The following is a 5,994-nucleotide window of genomic DNA, read 5'->3' as shown; positions in this document are numbered from 1 at the left end:
TAGAACAGACTGGAAAATAAGGGGAAATCTTGGAAGTCACTGCTATGCTCGAACATTCTTCTCCAAAACTTTGCTAGTTGCTCTTTATCACCTTTATTATTTATTTTATAGTAGGTTTCAATGACATTTCTAGGATTGATATGAAGAAGTTCATTAATGTTATTGATTCCACTGAAGCAGAGTGTAGAGTGCTAGCATACATTTTCAGAATTCAGTAATTTTAGTAATTTTGAAGGACTCGGAATTACAATAACATTTTCTTTTAACAAAACACAATTCCATGCTGCCAACATGTGACCTTGTATCTCGATTTTGAACTAAGAGTATGTGTTTAACTTTTCAGGTATCTACCTTGTTTCTACTAAGTGTAAAGCCTTAGAATTTCTCCAACAACTAAAATTAATTTTTTATTTGCACTGTAATTAATTTATTAGTATCACTTTGTGCATCTGTTCTCATGAATGAACTTACTGTACTTTCAAGTATTCCATTCATCTTACTTATTGCTCTTTTTAAAGTAACAAATTTACAATTGAATTATCTTAAACAGTCAATGAATACACTTATTGGTTAAAAAATGACTTTGAAAATAAGTCAAAAGTTTTGAAAGACAATGCTCTGGGCACAGTATCCTTTCCCCTTTATATAATCAAGCACACAGAAGCAATGGGATTTGAAAACCTCACAGAATTTATCTTATTGGGACTTTTCCATAATGAGGCTGTCAAGGTAATGTGTTCTGTGTTGTTCTTGCTTTGCTATATTGCAATTCTCCGTGGAAACCTGCTCATTCTTTGCACCATCAGGAGCAGCCATCTTAGTGAGCAGCCAATGTATTTTTTTCTCAGCTACCTGTCCTTCATGGATGTCTGGTTCACTTCTACAGTAGCCCCCAAACTGATTATAGACTTATTGGTACAATGCAACACTATCTCCTACAATGGCTGCCCCAGATGTTTTATGCCCACTTCTTTGGTGCAACTGAGATATTTATCTTGGTGGTGATGGCCTATGATAGATATGTAGCCATTTGCAAACCCCTTTATTACATGATCACCATGAATAGACAGGTGTGTTACACCTTTGTGATAGCCTCAGTTATTGGTGCTTTTATACATTCACTTGTGCACATATTGGTAATTATCAGACTTCCCTTTTGTGGTCCCAATGAAATAAAACACTACTTCTGTGACATATTTTCCCTGCTGAAACTGGCCTGCACTGACACAAGACTCCTAATTATTATAATTATTACCACCACAGGGGTGCTGTCCATTTTGACCTTTGTTGCCTTGGTAATTTCTTACATCATTATTTTGTCCAACTTGAGGACCCATTCATCCAAGAGCCCTCGCAAAGCCCTTTCTACCTGTGGCTCTCATATCACAGTTGTATTCATGTTCTTCTTGCCACTCATCTTTACATATGTTCCAATGGGTGAGTCTGTTGGGATGACAAGGTGTTTGCTCTATTCTACACTATGATTGCTCCTTTATTCAACCCTCTCATCTACACACTGAGGAATACAGACATGAAAAATGCCATTAAGAAGGTGTGGTGCCAAGACAAACTGTTTGATGGAAAGTGAAGCCGAAGGTGGTGGAGCCTTTTTCTCCTTTTTGTCCTATCTACAGAATAAAAGTGAACAATACAGCAAGATGCCAAGATGGTGCATAGCCAGCAAAATTTGCATGCCTCAAAGAAATAAGACCCCTTGCCATGGGGACTGTATACATGGATGAATCAATTAATTAAATCTTTTCTATTTTACATAAATAGAATTTATTTTGTATTTTATGATCCCAGATACAATGGCTATTGTTTTATTATTGGTGCAAATTAGGAAGGCTGTATAATTTAGTAATTTTACTGTACTTTGGGAAATTGATTTTGTCTAAGCTAGCTGTGATAGAGAAGTCCTAATCATATACTTTCTGGTGTTTCTACTATAGTGAACAAAATAAGTGTGAGAAAATCCACAACACTGTATATGTTATGTCCATTACTGTTATCCTTACTCACCTCATGTTTCATACTCATATTGGTGAGTCTTTGCGGATATAGCTTCTGATGTTATGAGTAGACACAATCTCATAGCAAACTCCTTGATCCTCTGTCTGTCACAATCTTTCTCCTTCTCTTCTGCAAGTTTCCTGAGACTTAGTTGCAGGCATGCTTCGTAGATATATTCTTTGAGACTGGGCCGCCCAACTTTGCATTTTCATTGGTTGTTTTCTACAGAGGTCTCTGCCTGTTGCAAAGAGGGCTTTCTTTATTGAGTGGTGAGGAGTATGTGTCTCTGTGGGCATAAGAACAAATGATTATATTGTTGTTAGGTATTGTGCTTGTTTAGCAAGTTAGCAGATTCTTTTCCAATAACCATGATTTTATTAGCAATGAGCAGTTAGCTAGGTTTCCAGTACTAGGTATGATTTCCCTCTTGTTAAGTAGGGTTTAACTTCATCATAAAGCTGTTAGTTACTACCAATATATTTGTGCCATGCCATTATTGCACCATTAGGGCTATCATGAATGCCAGTTTGCAATATGGTTTGTAGATGTTATAGCCGAGGAAGACTTTGTTGCCTTCCTCCTTTGAGAGTGGGTGAAGTGACATTATATTTCCCACTAGAGAGCATAACAGTTGATTGCCCAGAGGCATATGTTCAATTCTGAAAAACAAGTAACAGTATATTCACTGAACAGGATAGATATTTGCCAATCTCTCTCTCTTTCTATCTCTGTATGTTTAATGCCAAAGGAAGTAATGAATTTAAATAAAGAATACAAGGAAGGGGGTATGAGAGCTTTGGAAAGAAGAAAGGAAAGGGAGAAATGTAATTATAACACAATCTCAAAAAATCCACTATTTGTACATTTTGACTCTTTAAACAATTTTGTTTATAAAATCATTCAATGCAATGCAAATATGCTATTAATGTAATAATTACATCCATTGTTCTATTTAATACTTAGAATCCTGACAGTGATGTGGTATTGTAATTAGGATTTTCATATTATGAATGGTGACCTCTCCATTTATTTATTACTCACTAGCAAACTGATGAAATAGCAATTTCCAGCACTTATCCCTCTATCGTGGTACATCAGTTCGAATGATTACCTATGTACATACAAATCTGCTTTCATGAGAACTAAGAAAGTTGGTGTAAGTTAGTAGCCTCTGAGTTAAGCATAGACTTACAAAAATAAGTACTGTTAAAGTTAACAATAAACCCAACATTTATGTATCACTTTTTTCCTAACCCCAGAATGGAGAGGCACCCACCCATGATGAGAAGTAAGTATAAAAGTAAACAAGAGCTAGCATAATGCTCAATATTGTGCAAAACATAATGGTTCAGATTTTAGTCTCAGGACTTGTGGACTAAACCCTCAGATCTATACAGCATCAGGCTGGATCCTACAAAGTGAGGATATGGGCCTTGCCAGGGGAAGATCTCAGAGCATTTCTGACCATTATTCTAACCCTAGAGGACACGAGCTCTTGACAAAGTATATGGCTAGAGTGGCTTGACTCTGAGCATCACTTGAGCCCTGGGATCCAGAGCCTTATTTATCAGGCTCAAATTATAAATTCAACTTCTCTCAGAGTTTGGATCTGTAATATACCTCAAAGTCTCATAGGTTACAGACTGGCCCTCAGCAATTGATACTACTGGTATTCCAAAATAGAGGAAATATATCATTTAAGTATGCTGGTGAAAAATATGCCGATATGCCTACATCCCTTTCTCTCAGTTTTCTTCTTGGCTATCATGAAGTGGGCAGGTTTGCTCTACTATGCATCCTATACTAGAATATTCTGTCTTAACACAGCCTCAAAGACTGAGAGTCAAACCACCATGGACTAAAGTAAAACCTCTGAAACTAAAATAACTGCTCTTCCTTATAATATTAATTTTTAGTTGCTTTGTGAAGTAATGAAAGTTAACTATGCCAGCTTCTAGAGTAAAGCAAGGACAATTGTCAGGCTGGGTACTTGTGCTCATAGAATGTACTTCTAAGCCTTTCTACTACCAAAAACAATTCTTCTATCTTTGGTCTAATCTTGCCTAACTTATTCTTACTCAATCACCAGGATGGATCACCAGCCCTATCCATCAGGCCATCACCATTGACCTAGGTTCTAGTGCAAACTCTACAGATACTATTTTAGCACAGAATGCAAAGACAGAGCTTCTTAGCCTTCTGAGATGCCAGGCAGAAATCTGTTGTCAGAAATGGATGGCTGGTGTGCCCTTTTGTTTTAGTTAGGCTAAGTCACAAATTAGTCAGGAGCTAATTTTTCTTTAATGTTTGAAACATGACCTTCAAGTGTTGATGTATATATACCTTAGTTGACAGTCATGAGAATTAGAAGCTTGTGGATCTAAGGATTTTTAAATCCAGAAAAAAAATTCTATACCTTCTCAAGCCAGAAGCATACTGCTCTGGACTATAAATGTCAGTGGTTGAGCATTGAATCATTGAATATGAATTTAAAATTCCCCAGATTTAGATGTTGGGGACATTTGGCTTTTAACTATTGATAACTCTATGGAACCCTGTCAGGAAGCTTTGTAATCTTAGGTGCAAGTAGTCTCTTATTTTCTCTAAAATCTGTTTTCTATGCTCTTTGATACAGACCACTCTCTGGACTGTTCAGTTAGTTGCCTTCAAGCTGCTAAGTGAGCTTAGAGCTTAGAATCTTGGAAATGAGTATGGGTAAAACTTCTGAAGTAATTCTCATGTATCTTCCTGTAATTGAGTAACTGTAGTTGGTAGCTTTCAAGAGTTACTGATTCATCTTATGCAACATTTTTCTATATTAATTGTTTCTTTTATTTTGAGATTATAATTACTTAATTTCTCCCGACCATTCTTCCTTAAAACTTTCAAAATACTCACAGCTCATTAGTAATTATTGTATATATATAGAGAGATATATATCCATATATATTCTTACATACATAAACATAACCTCAATTTGTATAATGTTACTTTATGTATGTTTTAAGGGATGACCATTGGTATTGGGTAATCAATTGTGCTCTTCCATGGGCAAGATTCAGTATTCCTTAGTTTTCTGTAGTTCTTTATTTAGAATTGAGGCCTTCTGGAGGTTCCCCTGTCCATGTTAGCATGTCTATTGCTGTTGTCTTTATCCAGATAAAGGCAGTCATTTTGCTGAGACTTCATGGTAGTAGCTTCTGACATTACTAGGAATCCCAGTCTTCAGCAAACTCCACAATCTTATAGCTCTTAACAATCTTTCTACTCAGGGTTCAACCTGATCCTTGCTCCTTGCGTCTATGTTTCAGAAGTTTTATTGTATAAAGCCCATGGTAGATAATAAAATGCCCTTTCAGAAGCCTTTATTAAGATATTATGTTGTAAGACTGAGTAGATGAGAAAAATGGAAACAAGTCTCTTTATACATTTCAGGAGAATGTATCGTTATACTTCTTTCTCTGTCTCTGTCTCACTCTTTAGAAGTGTGTGACTTCTAAATGAACCAGTAAAAGTCTTCAAGTGTGTACTGCTGCTGAGCCACTAAGGAAAGTGTCTGCCATCCCACACCCCAGTTGGACCTCAATGAATACAGATACCAAATGGCTGGTGATTTTCTGAATGACAGTGCTCAAGGCCACTAAGAACAGGGCTTCTTGCAATGTTACCATCTGCAACAATATAGATATCTTGATATATAAAATAAATATTCAAATTTAACATGTATTGATTATAAATAATAAAATAATTATCTTTAATATAGTAATAAGCATATAGTTTTACTATTCTAAGATGTAAAAGCTGATTATCACAATAATATCATTTGTTTATCAGTGATATGCAAGACACAGAAATAAATTGCCAGAAGTTTAAGATCAATACATGTCTTAATAAAATATATATTTATATCAGGAATTTATATAATTTTACTAAAATGTATAACAAAAATAGAGAGAGTCTTTTACTGACTTTACTAGTAAC

The 5,994-nt window shown here is 35.6% G+C and overlaps 1 pseudogene; it reads left to right on the top strand.

Annotated features, from left to right (window-relative positions):
- Positions 1 to 666: 666 nt before the first annotated feature.
- LOC129675443 (olfactory receptor 4P4-like) lies at positions 667 to 1,588 on the top strand (annotated as a pseudogene).
- The last annotated feature ends 4,406 nt before the right edge of the window (positions 1,589 to 5,994 follow it).

This window comes from Psammomys obesus, unplaced genomic scaffold, assembly GCF_907164565.1.
Source record: "Psammomys obesus unplaced genomic scaffold, mPsaObe1.curated_primary_1811, whole genome shotgun sequence".
In the NCBI taxonomy this organism is placed as follows: Eukaryota; Metazoa; Chordata; class Mammalia; order Rodentia; family Muridae; genus Psammomys; species Psammomys obesus.
This window is presented reverse-complemented; position numbering and strand designations above follow the sequence as displayed.